The sequence below is a fragment of the Megachile rotundata genome, chromosome 3, assembly GCF_050947335.1.
Source record: "Megachile rotundata isolate GNS110a chromosome 3, iyMegRotu1, whole genome shotgun sequence".
Lineage (NCBI taxonomy): Eukaryota > Metazoa > Arthropoda > Insecta > Hymenoptera > Megachilidae > Megachile > Megachile rotundata.
In genome coordinates, this window is record NC_134985.1 from 8,497,846 (window position 1) to 8,524,226 (window position 26,381).

The following is a 26,381-nucleotide window of genomic DNA, read 5'->3' on the forward strand; positions in this document are numbered from 1 at the left end:
AAAAGACAAAGAGGGATAGAGTTTCGAGCGTTCGGCAAACATGAAGGACTCGTGCGTGTTCTGTCTTAAATTTAAAAATTAAAATTCTTTATTTTTGGTTTTTCGTCAATGAAACTTTTACCATCGTATTTGTCTCGTTTTTCTGATTAAAATGACACCAAACACGATACGATTACGATCGTAATTACTTATGTAACAAGCCATAAAAGTTTGGGATGTAACATTTACGGTAGAGGTGCGAATTCCTTCTAAAGGCTTGCTATACAAGTAATTATGATTTTAATTATACCGTGTTTGGTACCATTTTAATCAGAAAAACGAGACGAATACGATAATCAAAGCTTCATTGATGAAACTCCAAAAATAAAGAATTTTGATTTTTGAATTTAAAAGGCAGAAGACGCACGAGTGTTTCATATTTGCCGAACGCGTCAATCTTCTGCTTTTCTTTCTTTTCCATTCGCCGTCCTCTTTTACGTTAAAAACTTTAATCACTCGTTACACACACATATGTTAACGTAATTATATCATGTTTGGTGTCATTTTAATCAGGAAATCTAGACAAATACAACGGTAATAGTTTCATGAAAATAGTAAGAAATAAGAAAGTTACAATCTTTTCCTTTGCTTGCATTAGTATGTGTCTCACCGATATTCGATTCTCGTCGTTTCGGCGACCGATCGTGTTTCATTCTTGACTGATTTCGAGGGGGATCCCCCAGTAGTGGGGATACAATTTTAACATTTACGGTAGAGATCTTTTTAACATTTACGGAGTGAATACTGTATATTGAATTCTACGTATGCCTCCGTGCCTCTGGTGGTGTATGAGTCAACATGCAATCGCCGATTTTATTTACCAATTTTACAACAATTAATAAAAAAAAAAAATTGAAAAACGAATATCCATGTTGTCTTTTACTTAATTATGTTCATGGCATTTACGCGGACAAAAAAAAAGCCCGGAAGAACTGTCTCACAGTATTCTATAAAATTCTCCCCATTCCACTAAAAAGCGTGAAATAAAATAATTTTAAGAAAAAAAATACACCGACTTCGAAATGCACTAAAAAGTATAAAATAATTTCTATTTCATTCAATCATACAATTACGTCACAGATATGAATGAAACCTATTTACTCGTTAGGTAGTGTATTAAATACATTTCAACCTTTTCGGAGGCGGCGCAAAATTAAAAATACCTCAGTAAACGTTGTTGCCAATAATCAGTTGATTGTGGTATGGCGTATTGGAAATTAATAAATCCTGAGAAAGAATATGATTCATTATAGATATATCTGGGACTATACGTAAATGTAACGACTGCATCTTCATTTCGTAACGTTTCTGATATAAATGAAATTGAATCGACTTCTTTCGCGTGTGGAAGCCATGGATCTAAGAACCTATAAACGGAGCCCACGACGCGGGAATTACCAAATTTGCGGCAGATCGGCTCTATCTTTATAGAATATGCGGCGATCGAGTCTTTCCGTCGCATACTCTATGAATCTAGATAGACCATAGTTCCATTCTATACGCACTAACACCTACTTCGCGGCGTGCTGTCGAGTTATATATATAGAAAAAAAATAGCTATACAAGCTTTGCCTATGTTCGGCTGTCCAAAGGTTGACATGTTCAAGAAAATCTTTTAATTTTGCGCCGCCTCCGAAAAGGTTGAAATGTATTTAATACACTACCTAACGAGTAAATAGGTTTCATTCATATCTGTGACGTAATTGTATGATTGAATGAAATAGAAATTATTTTATACTTTTTAGTGCATTTCGAAGTCGGTGTATTTTTTTTCTTAAAATTATTTTATCTACGTTCAAACTTGAATGAATACAGGAAATAAGTGATACAAGTGAAAGATGAAACCGGAGAGATTCTCTCATATCGAGACCTTACACGATCAGTGTCCACTTATAAACATGAAGACTTGAAACGATATGAAGTTCCCATTAATCGTCGCTAAATATTGCCGACGCTGCGACGCATATACATTAGGGAAGAGGGAAGAAAGGGGGACATTCGCGGGCAAGGAAGATCGAGGAAGGAATGAGGCCGCGGCAAACACTCCGGTGCTCGAAACACGTCACTTCAAGTCCTCGTGGTAAAGTGCAGTTAGCCTCGATGGACTTGCCGGATCGCTGAAACACTTGGACCACCTTCGGGCTACGATTCCGGGCCGAGTGGCGTGCTTGAAAACGTTCCTAGTGTCCTCGTTTTGGAATTAGCTACACTGCCATGGTCAGCGCAGAAAGAAAATTAACCTAGCTCAGAATTCAGCTGGGTCGAGGGCCGAATGAATTGAGAAGCCGAGGAAAGTTTGCCCAATTTACATTCGCTAATTTGATTCCGCGCGTACTTTTTAAACCGACGAGGTTAAACGATGTATCGCGATGAGTGCGGTAGAGCTATTATGCGCGGACCGGTCGAATAACGTGCGAAAGCAGACACCGCGTAATTCGTTATGGGGAAATAAGAAAATATAGAATTTATCGAATTTTATTTGTGCCGAAAATTTGTAACTTTTTAAATTATTATGGAAATTTTGGATTTTATTAATGTAAAAAATTGAAGGTTTTAAAATTACAAAATTTGAAAATTTAAAAATTACAAAATGACAAAATTAAAGAATTTGAGAATTCGGTATTTAGAAATCTAAAAATTCAGAAATTTCAAAATTTGTAAAATCTCGAGAAGAGAATAAAATCTTGTAACATAAAATACAAAACCTGAAAGCAGCCATTTTAGGTAGTTGCAGTATTAGCTCGACGCAATATATCGCATAAATATTGAAAATATTAAGAGGCGTCACGTTCGCGTCAAAGGAGATTTCTACGTAGATACTTCGGAATACAAATGCAATTGTATCACTACGAGGCTTCACAGGAATTTTTGAATAACTCCACTTGCATATTTACCTTGAACGTCAGGCACGAGAGAAACCCTGTATGTACCACGAGAGAGGATAAGCACGTTCCAATTTGAAATTCGTATCTCCTTAAAGCGGTAGTTTGGACGAAACGTGAAAGCAACGTATTTGTTTATCCGGGATTATTTCAGTATTTCAGGAGATTTTTCCTATTCAAATCTTTTACTTATTCAAATCCCTCCTGTTAATCCATCTCTCAGGTAAACGAAAACAGCCCCATATATCTGTTGGCACATTTTGAGTGCAGTAAAAGTTTAATTTAACTTCGGATTTTCCTTGGGATTAACACTAGGGTTTACGGACGTTATATACCTATCTCTACGAACACGCGTCAATTTGACGCACGAACGAATACGTATTAAAGAAAAAACAACCACTTAGAATATGATTAAACACTAAAAGTAAGAAATGAAAATATGAGATATTTATAGATAGTTTTTATTATTCGATAATATTTTAGTACATTACTTCAATAGTCTACATTCATATTTTTACTTCCCTCTACCCTGCGAACCGCGATTTGTACTGCGACCCCGGGTCCGAACCCGGCACACCGGCTAAGTCGGCCGCGTATGACTTCGGACTTGCGAAGTCCGTCGTTTATAAGGTATTGTCGGTGCATTCATATTTATTATTGTTGTAATTTTTGCGTGGGTAAAACTAATTTACTAAAAATTTTATTTACATTACGATCGCGTGAAATTGACGCACATCCGTAGAGATAGGTATTCCACATAGCAAATTTCAATATTTCAAAGCTATTGAAGAAAATAGACTTCAATATATATTTACCTCATTCAACGGATAAAAGTTAGTGCAGTAATATAAAAATGCGAATGGTTTTTGTAATTTTCCTAAAAAAATATGGCTTATGTTGAGAAAATATGACAATTAAGTGAAAAGAGACTTGTTATTCATTGATCTTTAGGGCATTTCAGGAATATGAACATTAGGGGTTGAGTTAACAATTTTAACACTAAACCTACCGGCATATAAAGTGTATTTAATTTGAAATTAAAAATGAAGTTAAAAAATAAATAAATAAACGACGAAATATAAATTAGTACACACATTTTTTATTTATCTTGATGAAAATCTATTCTGATTTCAAGGAATGTATTTTAACAAAATGTGTACCTTATAATATGAAACTTGTGGAGCTGTCATTTGACCGGTTTGGAAGTTTTAGCGTTAAGATGTAAGTTGTATGTATATAAAATCCTTTGATACAACATAATTTATATAATCGAAAAATTGCTCAATATAGTTTGATATAATTGAAATCTAATATAATTTTTATAATCAAAAAATTATCTACAGTTCCTTTCATACGTAAATATCCAAATGTCGAATCTTCACGTAGGAAGAATCCTCTCAGAAAAATTCTCGTCCCGACCCAACATTTTCAGGTTCCCGCACAATTCCGTTCTCCCATTGTTTACGCCGTTGTTCATTTCACGCGCATTTCACGTACGCTTTAAAAATTGGTGAAATCGTGGTAACCCCATGGAATTCGATAAGAGAAGCAACCGTACGAACAGGCACCGTTTACACGCGAATTCCTCGAGCTTCTGCGTTCCCTTTTACGAACTTTTCAAATCTGCAGGGTGGTTTCAACCCTCTGCCCCTTGGCGTGACTGTCCCTCGTCTACGAAAGATTAGGTTCTTTCGAGGGTGAGGAGACTCGTACGGTTTGCTGATGGGTTCCATGGTGGCCCCTTCTGCACCGGGAAATATTGCCTCCCTTATCCCCCATCGACTCCACGGGAAAATATCATTTCCCTTCGATGCAATCTTGTGTGCCTTCAAAATATCCGACATGCTGTCATCGTTTAGTCTCCATTCGCATTAGCGAAACGTGTATCCGAGGGAAAATGTGTTTCCACCGTTCAAAAAGCGGTTAGATGTCTTCGATATTGTCTGCCTACAGTGTGCGTTGCATAAATCTAACAACCCCTCGTTTTTTCCATGATCTGGTAGGAAATTTGGCTAGTATTCCTGGAATACTAATTTGTAGTGTGGAGAATAAATTATGCTAAGATGATGGACGCATTAACTTAAATATTAAGCTGGGTTATGTGATTCCTGTTACAATTTAATAATAGGCTAATTTATTTAGTATAAGATATAATTTCAATGAAGAACATTTTGTTTATAGCTGTTTAAAAAAATTCATTTATGAGTGATAGCATAATCAAGATTTTTAGAAATTTATTTAATACTCGTGATTAATAGTTTCATTATCAGTGACTAATTCTCATTTACCGAGTAATCCATTTATGTCATTTATCTATATAGCAAATGTTATATGAAATTCTTTAAGTCAAAGACAATAGGTATTTCTAATCACAATTATTTGTTAGACAAGACTAATCGTAAAAGGTCATCATTTATGACGTATCACTTTCTACGAAATGTTTGTGTTATTCTTAAGTACTTGCTCGGTTCTGTGTCAGCTAGATTATGTTACACGTGGTATGTGGTCATCGAGTGATATTATTTTCCCACGTGTATGTAATCTTTATACTTTTATATGGACTTTTAAATATTATTGTGCAAGAAATTTTATTACGTGTATATGTTACGGGTGAGTGTATATATTGTTGTGTTGCCATATCTTTAAATTTTTATATTTTGAAGGAGCTATATTCTGAGTTTGTCATTTCTAAATTCTTACGTCCCCGAATCGGTGCATTCTGAAATCGCTACGTTTCCAAATTCCTATGTTCCCAAATCAGTACATCCCCAAATTGGTACGTTTCCAAATCGGTACGTCCCTCAATTCCTACGTCCCCAAATTGGTACATCCCCAAATTCCTACGTCTCCAAATCGGTGCATTCCCATATCGCCACGTCCCCAAACTCCTACGTCCCCAAATTCCTACGTCCCCAATTTCCCACGTCCCTAAATCGGTATTTTCCCAAATCGGTGCATTCCCAAATCGCCACGTCCCCAAATTCCTACATCCCCAAATTCCTACGTCCCCAAATACCCATGTCCCCAAATCGGTGCATTCCCAAATCGCCACGTCCCCAAATTCCTACGTCCCCAAATTCCCACGCCCCCAATTTCCCACGTCCCCAAATCGGTATTTTCCCAAATTGGTGCATTCCCATATCGCCACGTCCCCAAACTCCTACGTCCCCAAATTCCTACGTTCCCAAATTCCTACGTCCCCAAATTCCCATGTCCCCAAATCGGTGCATTTCCAAATCGCCACGTCCCCAAATTCCTACGTCCCCAAATTCCCACGCCCCCAATTTCCCACGTCCCCCAATCGGTATTTTCCCAAATTGGTGCATTCCCATATCGCCACGTCCCCAAACTCCTACGTCCCCAAATTCCTACGTTCCCAAATTCCTACGTCCCCAAATTCCCATGTCCCCAAATCGGTGCATTTCCAAATCGCCACGTCTGCAAATTCCTACGTCCCCAAATTCCCATGCCCCCAAATCGCTACGTCCCTAAATCGCCACGTCCCCAAATTCCCACGCCCCCAATTTCCTACGTCCCCAAATCGGTGCATTCCCAAATCGGTGCATTCCCAAATCGCCACGTCCTCAAACTCCTACGTCCCCAAATTCCTACGTCCCCAAATTCCCATGTCCCCAAATCGGTGCATTCCCAAATCGCCACGTCCCGAAATTCCTATGTCCCCAAATTCCCACGCCCCCAAATCGCTACGTCCCCAAATCGCAGCGTCCCTAAATTCCTACGTCCCCAAATCGCTACGCCCCCAAATTGGTACATCCTCAAATCGATACGTCCCCAAATTGGTACATTCCCAAATCGCTACGCCCTAAATCGCTACGTCCCTAAATCGCTACGTCCCTAAATTGTCACGTCTCCAAATAACTACCCCTCCAAATCTCCATATCCCCAAATTCTCCACATCTCCAAATCGACAGCTCGGCTCCACGCGCCAACTCCGCACTCCAACCTTAACATCTGTAGCTCAGCGTGTGAATATTTTGGTTGTCTGTGTAGTAGAATCTCATTAACTAATAACCGAAACGAACGATCCATTGGAAGACAGGAATTTCATGGGATTTTCATGGTGATGGTCACGGGTTACGTTGCATTTAACTTTCTTGATGGACAGTAAAGGTCAAACTCGTTTCACCCACACTTCCCAACGAATATTTAGGCAGCTGACTTTACGACCTATTACTATTACGGAGATTTCGTGGGTGGGAGGATGATTCATTACGAAATTTCATTGAGTAATATCTAAGGCGTATCTCTGTTTGTTTCATTGGTGATGACAAATTAAACTACGAAAATACATAGATTATGTTCATGTTCAAGTACAGAGGATTAATATACCGAGTGTTTGTGATAATATGAATCAATGTTTTTTTTTTGTGTATAGTTGGGATTTAAAAAAAAAATGTGATACTGAATGGAAACATAGTGGAGTTTTACTGATATGATTATGTATATTAACTTTTTATGTATTGTGTTATTTTTTATTGTATTGTATGTACTTTTATTGTATTATTTTTTTAAAAGCAAGGGTACCTTCAGATTTTTAAATGCAGTATTTATTTTACATCTGTGTTTCAAGTGTGTTTAAATATTTAAACCATAGAAGATTTCGACTGTCGTATCATGTGGTTATTCGAAAAGCACCGAAGGGAAACGAAGTTACCCGAAGTAACTCGAACGAGTCATTACTCCTCCGTTTAATATACAACAATAATATTACGAATAAAAAGTTCGTTAAAATAAATTTTTTATGATATAATATCATATCAAGTTTCAAATTTTTAAACGGCAACGTGATATTTGAATAAAATAATATAAAATATCAGCTTGTGACTATTTCATAGAAGTGTACATTTCGTTTTAACTCCTCCATTGCATCAACGTCTATAAGCGATCAACTATTTATATTAATCGTACGCAATTGATATTTATGGATTCGAGGCAGAAATCGTTTAATATGCATTATTGCTACCTCATAAATTTTTCTTGTAAGTGACATTGAACAATTGACACTCGCTTAGTATTGACACACGGTTCAAATAAATATTGTGCATTGTTTTTAGCGATAATCAGATTGAGATATTTTATTAAAAATCTCATTTACTAAGTATCGCTGTCCTTTTGTACATTCGACCACTTCAGTTAATTAACAAACAACACAATATACGAAAGAGGTTCACTTATATCGAGACTTTATTGTATTAATAAAAGTAAGAATGAAAGAATTAAATGAAATCGGATAATATTTCAATTTTATGATACTCCACTTCATTTCTGTAATCATATTCATTACAGAGTAATTAAGATTTACGAATAGAATAAATCGTGTCTTTAAATGAATGAATAGCTCTGATTGAAGACGTTTGGATGAATTATCGGACGTTTCTTTTCTCCGTTCTAGGCGGTGTTCGAAATAATTTGTTTAATTGAAAGGCCGTTTCGATGTAACACTTTGCAATACCATTTGCAGAAGCTCATGATTCCACGAATGCTCGTCAGCAATGGGATGCGATTCAATTTGGAATGAGAAGCAAGCACACATTTATCGTCCGTCATTAGGTCGATAGGCAGTCTCGACCTTTGATTTTGCTGGACGAGCTCATTGCTCGTTCAATTAAGCCTCGACAGGAAGGAGAATAAATTACGAACGGTATTCCTGGCAATTGCTGCAAGATACCGATAAATAATTCGCTTTATCGAAGGCTGAATGCCATTCGGTTAAATTGCAGAGGGTGGATAATTTATTATATTCAAACAAAAAATGTTATAAGGTTAACTGATGAAATAGAACAAGCATTTTTCTCACAATGGTACAATACTACAAATATTTTCAGATTTTTAAGTTTCTACTTTGAAATTTGGAAATATTAAAATTTCGAAACTTTCTAGTTTTTAAATTTCTAAATGTCTAATTCTAGTTTTCGTAATTTCTAAATGTCTACTTCAAGTTTTCGTAATTTTTAAATTCCCTAATATCAAACCCCTGAATCCAAAATTACTTCCAAAATTTTCGACGTTGCAAATTTTAAATTTGGGTTACATGATAAAGTTCCAATAATCCTTACTTTGATTTGGATGCAAAATTTTCTGCAAACAGCCCAATATGTATTTCCCGTTCGATTCACCAATCGCTTATGAATCCCCTCGAATTTGCTTTCCATCTACTCCTCATACATTTTGCTGTTCACCTCAATTTGAGCCTTCATGTGCTCGCATTTTCGCAATGGCTTTAATCGATACTGTTGTCTTCAATTAACGATGCGATCGCTATCTTGTTGTAACTACAAATCGAAATGTCAAGCCCTGACAGAGCGAATATCGAAAGAAGGATTTGCACCGTGTTCACCGATCGTGTACGACCAGCACGATCAGTGGGCCGAGTGTTTGTTTAACAGGAAGTCATTGCTCATCGAAATGAACAGCAAAGTGGATGGAAATAAATCTTTCCGTTTGATCACTGAGTTCCATGCAAAATGGAAAATTTAAAGTCGACTATTAAACCATTTATTTTCAAATGTAATCTAATGTTAACACCAGGTATATGGGATCATTTTGACGCATTTCGGATTTAAAAAAAAAATTACAAAAACCGTTCGCATTTTTATTTTACTGTACAGACTTTGAACGAGGTATATTGAAGTCTATTTTCTTCAAAAGCTTCGAAATATTGAAATTTGCTATGTGGTGTACCTATCTCTACGAATGTGCGTCAATTTCACGCGATCGTAATGTAAATAAAATTTTTAGTAAATTAGTTTTACCCAGGCAAAAATGACAACAATAATAAATATGAATGCACCGACAATACCTTATAAACGACGGACTTCGCTAGTCCGGAGTCGCACGCGGCCGACTCAGCCGGTATGCCGGGTTCGGACCCGGGGTCGCGGTACAAATCGCAGTTCGCAGGGTAGAGGGAAGTAAAAATATGAATGTAGAATATCGAAGTAATGTACTAAAATATTATTGAATAATAAAAACTATCTATAAATATCTCATATTTTCATTTCTTACTTGTAGTGTTTAATTATATTCTAAGTGGTTGTTTTTCTTTAATATGTATTTGTTCGTGCGTCAAATTGACGCGTGTTCGTAGAGATAGGTATATAAGAAATGTCCTAGCGTTAAATATACAATTGTCCTTTTTATTGTTCCCTTTGAAATTGATGCATAAGATCTAATATTTTTTCTTGATTGTCCTCTAGTGTAGTTCATATCTTTCACTATTCCCCATAAAAAATGAAGAGAAGCGAACAAGTCAAAGAACTGATATCTGTCCTCTACTTCTAATTTTATTATTAAAGTTTGAAACGTCAACCACCATGTAGACAAAGGTTTGCAGTACTCCGTACAGCATGAGAAATCTTAAAACTTGAAAGATGATAAAAAGAAATCTTGTCATATAAAGTCACGCAACATCTTCGCGAGCATAAAGCAGAGTTATGAAATGTCGGCTAAAGTTTAGGGGAATGTCGGAATAAATATATTCCGGGATATTGCGGATTTTTTAACTCAAACGTAACTGCATGAGATTTTCGCTAAACTTCCGAACCCTCTTTTAATGTTTGATCAATTATTAATTTAAAGTTCGGAGACGGAGTTACCCGTCTCAAGGGTGTTCATTATAGAAATGAAAAATTCCTGCTAATTTGCTCTTGTGAAAGGGATGAAAAACGACAGGGTCATTTTGACGAATAATTGAAACACAGAAATGTTTATTATATTTACTGTCTTCAAAAAAATTACTTCGTAATGTTATTTTAACATCTCTGAATTCATATCTTAGGGATTTGATCAAATCTCTATTTTCATCATTTTCCTGCGACATATACACTTTATACACACGAACTTCCATATGCAAACATTTATCTATTATACATTGTACACAAACAAAAATTTATAAATAAATATTTTGAAATAAATCAAAATAAATATTTTAAACAAAAAATCATAACTCACTCAGTATTAAACAATTAAATTTTAAGTTGATTAAATTTTAAGACGTTTCTGTTTTAACACAAAATAATTTACAGTCCCGCAAATCTAGTGTTAAACAGCGTCGTTAGGAAGAAACTTATCGATCCCTGCGTGTCTGAGCCTTGAATCTGCGTGTAGCAGACCCTTCGCTTCAAAAAGCTTTTCGCGTCTGCAGCAAAAGATATTTTTGCCACGTGCGCCGAAGTTCTCGCGTGAAAAGGAAAGTTTCACGGACAGGGACGAGGGAAACTGTCGTAGGTGAATGACACTGAACGGTGTTATTTTTAAGAACGTTGAAAAAGTTCCTTCGTTACGGGAAGGGGATGTCTGCCGTTCATTAATTTAATACATCGATAGCTACGTTCATGAAGAACAAGTTCACTTTCGAACGGTGCAAGTTTCCTGGAGTTTAAGTATAAATGCACTAACTTGAACAACTCGAGGATTTCTGGAACGTAGAAAGTTTTATGAACTTGCACAGAGTCTATTTAGTAATTCAGAGACTTGGATATTCTAGTAAGTTTGGAAAAATTAGAAATGCTTTCGTTGAAATGTTAACCATCAAGATAAAAAATCATTGGACAATCATAAACTAGTAAACAAACTAGTTTACGTATAATCCCTTATAAATAATCCTTCATCTATTTTTATAGTTGAGCTTCAGTTTAAATACAAGCCATCATCAAGCGTCCGTAGGGTCAAAACACCGTCTGCCTCTTTTTCTTCCTCTCTCAGCTAATCTCTGCTTAGAAACGGGACGCTTCTTCCCCGATTTCTGCTACCTCTTTAACCGCGGTCACAATGGAACAAGCTAACGACACAGGGACGAAAAATAGGGGGAAAAGTGGAGGAACTAATCCGTCAGTCGTAAAATCGATACCAGAGTCATTTCGTGTTCGCTTTTCTACGACATGATATGGCTGTTCCGTGCGCTGCGAGTCAACAGACACGAACGGGCGTGGGCGAACACGCGCGAGCTAATCCACCCCATCGATTTTCTCGACGCTATGGTTTTCCCATTATCGTAAGAGAAGAACCTATACTTTGATATTTAAGATACGGTTAAGATAGTTTTTCAATTACACGGAAACGGGGCGAAGATCAACGAAGAAGGATGCTAATAAGATTTTGTTGGCTTAGTTTTTGGAACCTAACCAATTTGAGATTTTCTTTTATGTCACTTGGCATAAGTAGTAGTATATGTTTTACTATATTATTAATCTCTTAAGCATGACGACTATAGTGACTTTCATGACCATCTCTTTGTACTATGATCCACTATGGTCCACTATAGTGGGTTTAATGACCATCTCTCTCTGCTACGGTCCACTATAGTGGTTTTAAGATCATCTCTTTGTACTATGGTCCACTACAATGGATTTTGTGAATTTCATCGTAGATTGCGTGAAGCTAATATAGTGGCCCGTTATTGTTTCTTAAGAGTGATCGAATGCTTTGAATATTATTGTTGAGGATTTTTGAGACCTCCAGTAGAAAATTGATAAGCTCCGGCGATCTTCGTTTATCATATGGCGTTGTGGTTAGTAGAGACAAGGACAGTAGATGGTTTCCAAAAATGTGCAAAAATGCGACTTCGTTTCGCCAGGATTAAAATTTTTAAACTTCAAATTTCTTAATTTTTAAATCACCGAATCTTAGATTTTTTAATTTCCGAATCCCTAAATTTCTAAACTTGCAGATCTTCGAATCTTCATGTTACTAAGTTTTTAAATTTTCAAATTTTCGATTCTTCGATCTCCCAAGATGACGAATGTCCAAACTTATAAATCTACTAATCAAGATGGACGTGACCCTCGACACATAACCTCTTAGGTACAATGCGCCACTATAGTGGCTTTCGCGGATACCGTCTCTCTGTAAGACGGTCCACTATAGTGGCTTTCGCGAACGTCATCGTAGATTACATAGCGCCTTGGCTCACTCCACTGACTCGCTCACCGTTTCAATTGAATGATCGTTTTTATATGTTTTGATTCGCACTTTTTTTGCCTTCACCACGTTTTATGAGTATTAACAAATCCCACAAACGTACATTACATGTAAATAAAGTGTAACGCCAAGTTTAGACACCATGGGGCACCTCTTTGCACTAATACAATATTGGAAACATTTAGAAATTACATATTTTGTGAATTTTCTAAATTTTCCACTGTAGTGTTTTTGCGAATATCGTAGATTATGTAGGATAACAATTAATAAATAAATCCATTAAATACAGATTTTTGAAGATTATAATCTTTCCTTTCGTTTAGCATGAAAATTAACCAAGGAAGACAAAATTGGAGTGAAACTTCAAAGACTTCGTCTGATTAATAGGAAACGTATTTTCAGGGCACTTTATAATGCACCACCCTCATAAATGAAATAGCAGTGAATAATAAATCGTTCTCTGAACAATGAATCGTAGATGATCCATTCAGGAAATACCCTTAATATTACGTGAATTTCAGGCACGCGTTCTTCCTTATGCAATATATCCTGAAAATTATCGCTTTCATCCCCTTGTACCTCTGAAACCGAGTAAATCTTGAAACTTCACTGGGATTAATGTTTCGTGTAATGGTACTATTATGCAGAAGAAAAGTTTGAAATTTTAGTTCCGAAAAATGAGTCCAAATTTTTACCTAATTTTTTTCTCAGTTAAGAGATGTATTATCTTTTATTGAGATAATGCCGTATAATATACATTCTTCATCGTGTAACACTCTTTTGAGTCGATAAATCGATTGGACGATTGCGAAATGACTAATCAAAGAAGAGGGTACGTCGAAGTAAACACTCCAGATACCGTTACTAAAACACACAAGTACTTTGCTACATTTAATTAAATTAATATCAGTAAACTTTCAGTCAAACCTTCACGTATCTTCTTAAAATTGTTAACTAATAATTTTTTACCACGGTACCCCATTAGAGTAATCCAACTGTATAAAAAAATTATTTGGTTTTAAAAGAATAGTTGAACTGGTACATGCACCAGTGCAATGTAACAAAAAATTTTGTTACGCGAATATTACTCTTCGAACCATTCATCTTCCATTGACATTTTTTCGTATCGGCCGGTAACTGAGTTATAACCTGGTTCAGACACATAAACCACCCTGTACATACAGCTATATGTATATACAACTGCAGTAATTTATTTAAAACAAATACTCCTCCATTTCGTTTGTTAAAGAATCGATAAAAAGGGTGACAGATAAAACGTTTGAAAAATGAATAAATGTAACTTTAATTGTGACAAAAATGTAGGGGGATGGTAAGAAAAAGTAGGAGCAGATACACAGGACAGAAGGAATGATAACGAGAATATTTATATGCATGAGAAGAAAAAGTGGAAAAAGTTTGATGGAGAAAGGTTGAGAACGTTATAGAATGTAATATTGTAATTTTCTCAGCATGTGTTCATTTATATTATAATGTCTAATTTATCATTTTGAACACTGAACGGTTTCAATTAAAATCCTTTCAAAATTTTAATAAAACCAAACTTACAATTTTAATTTTCCTCCCCTTCTTTTATATATTCACAAAATTGTACTCTAGTTAAAATCCCCTCACAAAATTTACACTACTCGCTTACTAGCCTTAATTTATTATTTTATTTGAAAATTCGTTCCCTCGCAAAATAGCTTGTTCATCGATGTCCCCCGATGCACTCTCCCATTTTCACCAACCAGTCGATGTCGTGTCCTCGGTATGGTATCGCGGGATTACACGGTCGATTCTCAGCGTAATGTTCTCGGTTGTTGATACAAATCTCATTGATATTCGACGAGGTATCCAAAGGAAAAGAATTCGATCGATTGGATCGCACGCGAGTACGCCGCGAGTGATATGCATATTAATGAGCGAGTCGTGGGAGGAAAGGTTGTCTAGACGGGATAACATTTTTTCAGAATCGATTTTTCTATAGATGGAAACCAAGTACATACAAGTTCTTTATACACATTGTAGATAGAACGTGCAACAGCAGGTCTGTCTTCCCTGAGGAAAATGTGATAACGAAAGGGGAACAGGTTGCCAGGTCGTCGATTTCTAATTATAATGTTTTTATTAACTCGCTTTCTTTTGCTATTTCTTTTGAACTTTTTGATGAGCTAGGGAGTTAGAAGTTTAACCTTGCACTATTTTGACGAGTGTTACTTGTGGCGCACTTGTGACGCACTCATGACACTATTGTGACACACTCGTTACTCTTGTGACGCACCCGTGACGCACTTATGATATAGTTGTGACGCACCCATGACACACTTGTAACATACTCGTGACTTTCATGACGCACCCACGACACACTTATGATATTCTCGTGACTCTTGTGACGCACTCAGGACGCACTTGTGATACTCGTGACGCATCCATGACGCACTTGTGACATACCCGTGACGCACACATGACGCACTTGTGACATACCCGTGACGCACTCATGACGCACTTTCGATACTCGTGACACACCCATGACGCACTTGTGACAACCGTGGCGCACACATGACGCACTTGTGATATACTCGTGACTCTTGTGACGCACTCATGACGCACTTTCGATACTCGTGACACACCCATGACGCACTTGTGATATACTCGTGACTCTTGTGACGCACTCATGACGCACTTGTGATACTCGTGACGCACCCATGACGCATTTGTGACACCCGTGGCGCACACATGACGCACTTGTGATACACTCGTGACTCTTGTGACGCACTCATGACGCATTTTCGATACTCGTGACACACCCATGACGCACTTATGATATACTCGTGACTCTTGTGACGCACTCATGACGCACTTGTGACATACTCATGACGCACCCACGACGCAATTGTGACATACCCGTGACGCACCCACGACGCACTTGTGACATACTCGTGACTTTCGTGACGCATCCATGACGCACTTATGATATACTCGTGACTCCTGTGACGCACCCATAACGCATTTGCGGCATACTCGCGACGCACCCACGACGCACTTGTGGCTTTCTTGACGCACTTGTAATATTCCTGACGCACTCATGACGCACTTATGACACATTCGTGAAAAAATATGAAATTTTAGAAATTTAAAAGTTAAAAAATATAAAAATTTGTAACTTGCAAGTTCGGAAACTTGCCAATTCAAAAATATAAAAATGTGCAAACTTGAAAATAAAAGATGAAAATTTGAGAACACAAAAATTTGGAAATATGCAAATTGAAAATACGAAAGTTTGAGGATTTAGAAATTATAAAATGATCGCTGAATTAACATTTGATTGTTGAAAGTTATCTAAAGGTAGCTAACATTTCTCTAGAGCGGTACAACGTTGCATTTATATTTGACCGCGATCGTTTCCGACGAGAAAGTTACGCAACGAAGAAAAAAACCAACGCGGAAATTAAGATTCCCAGGTACATCTCGGACGCATGACTCATTTAGTCGTGCTTTACATTTGAAATCGCTTTCTGTTTCAAGAAAGTTGCTTGTAAACGTGGTACTTTATTTAATACGCTTAAAACTGTGCAGTTATTTAACCCTCCCTTGCATTATGTCGGGAATGAGCTACGTAACGTAATTTGCTAAGGAATTCTTTGATCTTTTTAAACGCAAGCGAATCGTAAACTTTATTATCAATAAAAGTACCAAAGACATTTTATAATTAGGATTTTTATTCTATTTTTGAAAAATATTGCAAACTTGTAATAAATTATATAAAGATTCTTTTAATACATTTTTTAAATAATATTTTTAAAAATTACACCCTCGATTACAGTATTAGTCTAGAACATAAATATTTTATTTAGATATAAAATTTGAACAGGTTAAGAAATATTATTATACTACACAATAAAATATTTATTTTTGTAAAGAACGCAAAATTTCAGCCAAATTATCCTTGCACGTGAAATTCCATCCAAAACATTTATTCTCCTAAAGAATGCAAAATTCCAGCCTACGTTTCAAATTATATTCGACTAACCTTCGTGCCGACGCAGATATACTCTGCCAATGTAAACTAGACTCAAGTTCCCAGCGTGTGTTCGCTGAAACTAAAACACAGCTCCGGGTTCTACGTTACACGTGTTCACGTATCGATTCTAATGTTCAATCGACTCGAGAAGAAGGATCTACGCGATGAACCGAAGAAATTACGAGCTTGACTGCGGTAACCGACGGCCTTACAAGATGCTTTCAAAGTTCGAGCAGCCAGTTCGAACAAGTCGTAAAATCTTAAAAAGTCTTTCACCGACTTACGAGCTACCTCCACTGCTGGACGTTAAACCAGCAATCTCTTTTCCTTCGCTGAAGCACGAAAGCAGTATTTATTGCCTTTCGCATAAGCAATGTGTTTGCTACTTTTCAAGGTGTAACCTGAATACTGGATCTTGATCTCACCGGTGTACATACTTGGCTACTTTTGTTTATGACCGAACGAAATCTCTGGGAACGTAACGTTCTTTACGGCGATAACGTTTGGAAAAGTAAACGTTTCTGTCAGACATGACATTTATATCGTTTTTGAGGTGATTCGTTCCTTTTCGACTGAAGAGGGATTGAGAACTTTATTGGGAGTTTAGGAATTTGGGGATGGACAGATTTGGGGAGATGGAGGTTTGGAGGTATAGGAATTTGGGGATGTGAAGATTTGGGAATGCAAAGATTTGGGAATATGGAGATTTGGGGATTTGGGGATGTGGAGGTTTGAGGGTGTGGAAATTTGGGGATGTAGGAATTTTGGGATGTGGGGATTTGGGGATGTGAGGATTTGGGAATGCAAAAATTTGGGATTGTGGGTATTTGGGGATGTAGGAATTTGGAGATGTGGAGATTTGGAGATGTGGGAATTTGGGGATGTGAGGATTTGGGAATGCAAAAATTTGGGTGTGTGGGAATTTGGGGATGTAGGAATTTGGAGATGTGGAGATTTGGAGATGTGGGAATTTGGGGATGTGAGTATTCGGGGATGTGAGGATTGGGGAATGCAAGAATTTGGGGATGTGAGGATTTGCGAATGCAAGAATTTGGGGATGTGGAGGTTTGGGGGTGTGGGAATTTGGGGATGTAGGAATTTCGAGATGTGGGGATTTGGAGATGTGGAAATTAGGGGATTTAGGAATTTGGGGATTTAAGGATTTGGAAATGCAAGAATTTGGGGATGTGGAGGCTTGGGGGTGTGGAGATTTGGGGGTGTGGGGATGTGAAAGTGTAGGAATTTGGGAATTCTAAAATTTCTCTATTTAGGAATTTGGGAATCTAGAAATTTGGAGATGAAGGATTCCAAAATTCGTACATTCCCAAATTCTCAAATCCTGAAATCCGTCCATCCCCAAATCTCCATATTCCCAAATTTCTGGAACCCCCAAATTCCCAAATTTCCAAGTCCCCAAATTGTTAAACCCTAAAATCCCCACATCCCCAAACCTACACACCCCCTAAATTCCCAACTTCCCACTTCATAAATCCCCAGATCCTTAGACTTCACCACCCCCCAAAAAATTCTCAAAAATCTCTAAAAAAAAATTATTTCCTCTTCACCTTTTTGCAACTTAACTTGTGGCTACTGGAGCCACACTACTACTACTGGAACCATCACTAGCGTCATATGTACACCTCCTAAGAGAAGCTACGTCTGTTACTAAATATACGTCACCTTTACCCAGAACGTGTTAGTGCGAAAAAGTAGTCGAGTCCCGAATTATTCCCACTTTTAGGGTAGACGGATTTTATCGAATTACCAGTCGGTACCTTTCGATTTCACGAGTCATCGGTCTCCTCGCCGGAAGCAAGAGGGTTCGGTTAACCGGAAGTCCTATACGGGGAGATCCGGTTCGTCGCGCGGCAGATACCTGTTTCTCTGTTACCAGAAATGCCTGTGGTTTACTTCATTTTAGCCCCGGTGACACCGCGAAATTCCCAATAATGGTATTAATTTCATACCGGCCGCAATCAAAAACCACTGGGCTTCTCATGCGAGAGAAGCTTATTTACGCTTTGTTACATAGTCGAGGTTATAATTATGCAACCGTTACGTCCGACGCGTGAAACGTGTAATAAGCGATAAATTATACGATGGCTAATTTGTGTTTAGATACCTGTGCGTCGCTCGTTTGCTTTGTGCATAGAGAAACTACGAGTGTAATGTACTTTGTATTGGTTGGTTAATATTTCGTTGTAAAGAATAGTTCAAGTCGTTTATTTTGAAAGTAATCATTTACGAAGATAATCTTTATACTTTTGTAAGAGTAATCTTTGTACTTTTGTGAGAATAACCTTCATGCTTTAACGAGAATAATTTTGATAGTTTAACAAGAATAATTTTCATAGTTTATTGTATAAAAATGTTAAAAAGAAAACTTTAAAATAGTACAACGCGAGTGTTCCGTAGACGGTGTCCGAATCGGAATGATTCGGCAATCTTCGGTAATTTACGCCGCGCACTGCTTGGCGGTCTACGACGGTTGACACATGGCGAACGTAATAGATCGAAAGACAAATAGTAAAGATGTGTAGTGATTAATAAATTGTTATTGTTGAAGGCATATGTGAAATCAACATATCTAAAAACTAATTATAAGTAAATTATATTTAAAAGTGGTGTGAGAACTATTGAGAGAAACTCGGTGAATACAAGATGGACGCTCAAAGTAAATTGGAAGATTATACATCGATACCTGGAAAACTCGATAATTTAATAGTGTAGTGAAAGAGTAAATCATGGTGTTTTTCGAAATCCCACTAGAAACTTTACCCTATTTCATAAATTTGATACAATATATAACCTTCAAATTGAACCACTGGTCCACGCATGAAGAAAAAATTCGACCTTTTTTTCGAGTTATCTGTAACACCCTGTGTATGTTAAATTAGGGAGAAAAAAGCATGTAACCCCCGGTTCGATTCCCACGAGCACTTGGCTGTGAAAAAAGAGAAAAAAGGAAAAGGGGAGTCACGGCAAGTGCATGAATGAAAAGCAGTGGCAGCCCCTTGTGTTTACACACGATTATGGTCCTTCCTGAAAATCCGAAAGACATAGCTAGAAGTGAAACTGTCGGTCGGTAGGTCCGCTTTGAAATCGGAGATGTCTAGACTTAGAGACACATTAGCCCGATTGTACGTAACGTTACCGAAAACCATGACGCGCTCCACTTTACGTTGCTACACACGAGAAGGGTCGAGAGAGTCAAAAGGGCCGTGACAGAAATCTGAACAAACTGCTCGTTTATTTTCGAGCATCTAGGGAAAAAATTTATTTTTTACATGGGTTCGTTGTGCAACCGCGAGACTTGTTCGAGGAATACTCGTACAGTCGGGATCTATCTATCTTCGTTATCAAATCTATCTTCGTTAGAGAAGTATGGGGAAGAGATTCTGTAGTGATTTTTATTGGAAGATTTGTGGATTTGAAAATTGCAGGCATTTGAAGGTTTGGAAATTGGAAAATTGAAATTTGGGGAATTTGGGGAATTTAGGGAATTTAAAGAGTTTTAGAAGTTTAGAAGTTTGGAATTTTAGAGTTTTTGAATTTTAGAATTTTTGAATTTTAGAGTTTTGGAATTTTAGAGTTTTGGAATTTTAGTTATTGAATTTTAGAATTTTGGAATTTTTAAATTTTGGAATTTTAGAGTTTTGAAATTTTTGAGTTATGGAATTTTAGTATTTTAGAATTTGGGCGCTAGGAAATTTGAGAGCTTAGAGATATGGAAATTTGGGAATTTGCGCATTTGGAAATTTGAGAGCTTGGAAATTTGGAAATTTGGGAATTCGGGCGATTGGAGATTTGGAAATTTGAGAACTTGGGCGCTTGGAAATTTGGAAATTTGGGAATTTGAGCGCTTGGAAATTTGAGAGCTTGGAATTTTGGAAATTTAGGCGCTTGGAGATTTGGAAATTTGGGAATTTGGGAATTTTGGAATTTAGTTAAGAAAGTGTAAAATCCACATATTTGCTCTTATCAATAAAAAGCTAACATTGCACCCGAGTGTATATACATACAATAACGACCTATTCTCCAGAAAATCTTCAAGAGTCCACTTCTGAGTATTCTTTTTTCTCCACGTGTATTTAGAATATACATCCTACGTTTTTATTACGGTCACTCGTGCTGAACGCAAGATAAATAAATGTCTTAAGAGCTACAAAAGTCTTTATTACGTACCACTTTCATCTTGGATTAAACGTTACAGTTAGATGTTAACTCTAGGACTGTTGTAAGCGTTAGAGCATCAATTATGCGATAATCTTTCTCAACATATAATCTTTCATTCAAAATTTAACTTTGAATATTTTCTTACCGCAATACTAATTTTTGAATAAATATTTTTCTAGTTTATTTTATAAATATTTTGTAAAGTAATCATTTTCATTTCTTTCTTTTTCAAATTTTCAATATTGTAAAATTGATGTAAATACTTCAAAAATTAATAGTAGCAATATAGTGATAATTTAAATTAGAGGTTGACATGAAATTAGATTTACTTGATTTAAATTTCCCGCCTGGTTGCGCAACCAATTTAAGGGGATAGCCTTTTCCAAACATCGAAGGGGCGGAGTGTCATCTCTTATATTTCTACTCTTTGCTGTTAATCTATTTGAAATAAGTACTCAGTGTTTTGTAACATAATTCATTTTTACATTGAGAATTAATGTATTAGTTTCAAATGAACCACCGTTAATTCACATAATTACCATAATGGAAGTAGATGAGTAAATACAATTGAATCTAACCTAATTCATTTTTACATCAAGAATTAATGTATTAGTTTCAAATGAACCACCATTAATTCACATAAGTACCATAATGGAAGTAGATGAGTAAATATAACTGAACCTAACCTAATTCATTCTTACATCAAGAATTAATGTATTAGTTTCAAATGAACCACCATTAATTCACATAAGCAACATAATGGCAGTAGATGAGTAAATATAACTGAACCTAACCTAATTCATTTTTAAATCAAGAGTTAATGTGTTAGTTTCAAATGAACCACCATTAATTCACATAAGCACCATAATGGCAGTAGATGAGTAAATACAATTGAATCTAACCTAATTCATTTTTACATCAAGAATTAATGTATTAGTTTCAAATGAACCACCATTAATTCACATAAGTACCATAATGGAAGTAGATGAGTAAATATAACTGAACCTAACTTAATTCATTTTTACATCAAGAATTAATGTATTAGTTTCAAATGAACCACCATTAATTCACATAAGTACCATTATATAAGTAGACGAATAAATATAAATGAATAGAAAATTAGATTTGAAAATTAACATATTAATAAAATTAACAAATCAACGATACACACAGATACGTAATGGTAAAGTATCTTCGATTCCACGCTGCTACCATTGACTTTTTATTTCGCTGCGCATCTTCTTTCATTTCATCGCCGTTTTTCTCTTGTTCCCTTCTGATACATTCCTTGTAACGTAATACGCTGCTACGTGTATCAGCGTATGCTGTCAGAATGCAATCTTTTAGCGCTGCGCAAGTGCTCGACGCTCGTTGAGGATCTTTTGAAAACAGGAAAACGTCAATACGCACACTTGTTTCCATTTAGACGTCTTGATTCGCGATGTATCTGGTTTCATCGTGATTTAACACTCTCATTATATACGTCGTATCGGGAATGTACAGTCATTCACTGTTCCGCGATATTGCATCTGTAATTAATTACCGAAACGAAAGGACATTGGAAATTGTGGTAATTATCATTAATAGATTCAAATTTTTGGTGATACTTCACTTTTGTAATCAGTAATTTTTAGTCCAAAATTAAAAATAACATTTTGGAATTAAAATAGGTCAAATTGCTTAGTTTCTAAATTGCTAAAATATGAAATCCACAAGTGTAGTAATTACCACAAGTAGTAATTTCAAATTACTAAATTTCCAAACTTGTAAATTTCCTAATAAAAATATATTAAATTACTAAATCTTCAAATTTCCTCACTAAAATATTCAATAGCTTAATTGCTAAAATTACAAACATCATAATCGAAATATATGAAATAGCTTAATTGCTAAAATTTCAATCTTCCTAACCAAAATATATTAAACCACCACATCTCCAAATCAAAATACATCAAATTACATAATCACCAATTTTTTAATTTCCAACTTAAATTGCTACACCATCAAATCTCCAAATCCAAAACCATCTAAATTCATTCTCTCTCAACTCCGTCCATCTCAAAACAAATGACCTGAATCTTCGAGGAAACAAGATGTTCCTTAAAAGAGGCGTTGACCAGCAAACAGTAGCCTTCGCACAGGCCCTAACAAGACTCGAAAGCAATTTCCCAGTGATTGTGTTCAATTCGTTGTCATTCTCCGCAGAAGGTTTCCGTATGTTTAAGGAACCGCCCTAAGGAGTTTTACAGGACCACATCCAAGGCCACCTACGTGCGTCTCGTGTTACGTGCATTGTTGTGGACGAAGACGAACAGAAAGAGGACGATTCTCTTCGGTGACCTATGCCGGACTCTGCTGGGCGTGAGAAGACGATGACTCGAACGAAAGGAAAAAGAATGCTAAGATATAATACCTGCGAGGACCAAGGACAATAGGCCTGCGAATTTTTCTAAGGCCTCGCCTTAGTCACGCGATGAAACTGGACACTTTCGTCAACGACAAGTCGCTCATGGTTCAACAATCACTGCAGGCGTAGGTGGTAATTGTTGTGAGGCACTGACTTTGTGAAAATCGGATGGTGTCTGTTGACTTTACTTGCTTGATAAACGAGAGGGTTTATGTTATTAAACCTTTAGAGATATTCGATTTCGTGTTTTATGTGGTACTCGTACTTTGGAGTTATATGAAATTTGTTGAAATACCTGTTATATTTGTTATTGAAGAAAGCAAAATAAAAATTGTCCGAAAATAGGCATCATTCTCTTATTTCTGATCCAGAGGAAATGTCAGTTTTTGTCATACATACCCATAATGTCATACGTACCCATATACTGTCCCCGAACATGGAATTAGGACCACAAAATTTCACTTGTACACTTCTACACTTGCAATGTACAACCAAACAAACAAATGCAGATCGAGTCCTAGAAGCTTCACTACGTCCAGCAAAAATAGGATTAGCAATCTTCTAAAACGTGAAACTCACTGATCAGAAGTGCTGCACAAGGGTGTCTAAGCAAGATCCAACAGCCACTGAAACTCTAAACAAAAGTACTGTCCCTGGCCATCGAATTAGGACCACGTATGAAAATTTCACTTTCATGACTATAACATTATATCACATACGGAAAATCTTAGGTCAAAATTATTACTAAATACGATGATAACGATGTATACATAGCAATTTACTATGGTGATAATAAATTGTGTGATGAGCGATTAAGGGCCGTGCGTTTACGTTAGGATCATCGATAGCGCTAGAGGTGAAATTTGAATGGCACAGAAAATATCTGCCTACTCAAAAGACTAGTTTACAACTCTCCACAGTATCTGAGTTGAAAAGAATTACAGATATTTGGGAAAATAACGAAGAAAAGCATATGATCAATGTATGAGCCACAAGCTGTGACCCTAGCGAAGGAAATACAAGATATGTGTTAATGTTACAGTAGTTATGTTTAATAGTTAATAAATATTACAATTTGAACAGACCTTTAATTTTACAAAATACGTGAAAAATGCTGGGAAATCCAACTTTCCATTTAGAAATGCATTAGTGGTCCTAATTCGACGACTAGGGACTGCATAATTCTTCATCCGTAAACCGAAATGCCAAAGCAGTACTCAGTAACGCGTTCAGGGCTTTATTTGTTCGCGCAACACTCCCTTGGTGCCCCCACAAATTATCCAGGCAAACATTCGTCTGCATAAACATTGCGTCAGTCGTTAAAATGCATATGAATCCTTTGCGAGTACCGTAATGCGCGGGTAGAATCGAAACTGCAACGAATTGCGACAATGGTCTCGCCGTAGGAGCACCGTCATTTCGAAAATCACAGACCATTATCAAATATCAACGGATCGCGCGTGATTTGAATAATATCAATTTGCAAAGCGTTGCCGGAGCTGCACGATCGATAGTTTATAAAACTAATCGTGGTCGACGGTTGAACCTCTCATTTACTCAGGAGAGCTGTACATACAAGTCTGTATTATATTTCTTTAAGTTTGCGTGTTTTGTGCGATGGAATCTTGTGACCTGATTTTAACGTTCTTCTACACACTGTACATAATATGTATTATATGTATACTGCATATATTATATGTCTACGGTAGTTCAAATGTACTTTGTAATGTTTGTAACAGTCTCAACCCATCACTACCAAATTTTGACTTCAATTTTGCATAGTTTGTAAAGTATGTTAAATACTGTTATAAGTTATTGAAACAAAAAATAATTTTGAAGATCAATGTGTTTACCGAATACACTATTTAATATGATTCAGTTTCAAGTGACAGATTTGAGAATCGCGGTAACAAATGGTTTAACATTGTGTCCAAAAGCCAGAAACAGGAACGGCAACAGATAGAAAGTAAAACGTAGTGAAGGCAACATTTGGGCTGCACGTGGCACCGGTTGCAAAAACTCCACAGAACTTTGTCCATTCACGTTGGCCATATATAGGGTGTTAAAAAAACATTCAATACTTGTATGAATCTTCTACAATTCCCAAAATACGATTTTCCTTAGTCGATACAAATCTGGTTTGTCAGCATTTCGATGGCAAGTTTTAAATAATTGATGCACAGAGACATTGATGTTATTGACACAGCGTATGAGAGGGAACTCCTTGCTCAAGAATCTTTTCTGCATAAAGACGGTGTGCTAAAGCATTTGCATTAGTATGGAAGCATTTTCATATCTTCTTCGTTAGAGTAATACATTAACATTTTGAGGTCGATTGTAGCTATGTAATAGTAAGATCTACAATCGGTAATATTCAACTGACAATGAGTGATTCTCAATGAAATCTATTGTTGGCACTTGAATGTCCTCATATTTAGAATACTGAAGTAAAGAAATGAAGTAAACACCGCATGTGATGGGAGCAAGTCATGATAGCAGACAAAAATGTTTACATCCCAGAAACTGACCTTTCCACTTACATTCACTAATTGTAAGTCTTTCTTACTCGGTACAGTGTGTTTTATATACTACATGAACGTAGTATAAAAGTCATGATACTAGCAGACAAAAATGTTTACATCCCAGAAACTGACCTTTCCACTTACATTCATTAAAACTTTCTTATTCGGTACAGTGTATTCTATATATTACATGAATAGATTTTTGTTTTAACACCCTGTGTACGAGATGTATATTAAATGCAGCAGAAACAGCTTTCTCCGCATTATTCTTCGTCCACCTCTCCAAAATTCGTTGCTACACGACGACCGTCCGGAATCTTCCTGCGACTCGCATTTTCCTTTTTCCGGTTCCCCGGGATGCAATACGGGTAACATCTGGAATCAATTTAGAGAAA

At 36.6% G+C, this 26,381-nt stretch overlaps 1 protein-coding gene and 1 long non-coding RNA gene across 7 annotated transcripts in view; one reads left to right on the forward strand and one right to left on the reverse strand.

Moving 5' to 3' along the window:
- Positions 1-26,381, forward strand: part of p130CAS (Serine_rich_CAS and FAT-like_CAS_C domain-containing protein p130CAS) — a 162,369-nt gene that overhangs the window by 38,908 nt on the left and 97,080 nt on the right. The gene's annotated exons all lie outside the window — the stretch shown is intronic.
- The window catches only part of LOC143264187 (uncharacterized), a 32,907-nt gene continuing 31,076 nt past the window's right edge, over positions 24,551-26,381 (reverse strand). The window contains exon 3 of the long non-coding RNA XR_013037728.1: positions 24,551-26,361. This is a non-coding gene — a long non-coding RNA (uncharacterized LOC143264187). The remainder of the gene's footprint in view (positions 26,362-26,381) is intronic.